Below are 829 nucleotides of genomic sequence, written 5' to 3'. Positions count from 1 at the left end.
ACTTGACTTCGCCGTGAAGTTGAACTTTGTGTTCTACTGTTTTTTCACTTCTTCTGCTTCGCCGTGATTTTTTTAGTACTTTTACTACGCGCCGTGTTTATTTATTTCGTGTGTTATTCCTCTTTAGTTTATATTTTATTATTAAAAACTAAAGTGTATTAATAATACAAAACTAGGTATTAAATATACATATATATTTTGTGAATTTAATATTATCTAAATGTGAAAAGAAAAGAAGTAAATTAGTAAATAGAAAAAACTAGCGTTGATGTGCTTAGTTGCTGCCGAAGTTTGTTTTGTTTACGTGTATAAAAAATAAAATTGTACAAACATGAGTGTTAAATTGTTTTGTGTATTATTTTATTTATATATATTTCAAATAGACCTTTGTTCAATAATTAAACGTGTTTTCTGTGATAAGAGTTACATTGTTTTGTGTTTTGTTTTATTTCTATATAATTGTAGAAAAATAGACATTTGTTTAAAATTTACACATGTTTCGCCGATAAGTGTTCATTGTTGTTGCGTTTATAAGTGTTCCATTCATAAAAGTTTTAACCAAACGTTGATTTTGTTTTTCGTATATTTTTAGAATTTGCACATTTCATGTAGCGATGCCCGCGGCACATTGGCATCGAGGATCCCAGGTAATGTCCATGATATTTCAAATAAATATTTTAATTCAATTTTATATTTTCCAGTTAAGTCGCCTTCAGTGATTTTCATGTGAGTTGTTAGATATATTATGTGTAGTGGTGGCGGTTATTTAACACACAGACTGTGTTTTTCTCTGCTTCTTGTTTTATGTAGCACAGAAATTTACTTTGTA

Source organism: Teleopsis dalmanni, chromosome 1, assembly GCF_002237135.1.
Source record: "Teleopsis dalmanni isolate 2A chromosome 1, ASM223713v2, whole genome shotgun sequence".
NCBI lineage: Eukaryota > Metazoa > Arthropoda > Insecta > Diptera > Diopsidae > Teleopsis > Teleopsis dalmanni.
The sequence above is the reverse complement of the archived record's forward strand: the minus strand, read 5'-3'. Positions refer to the sequence as shown.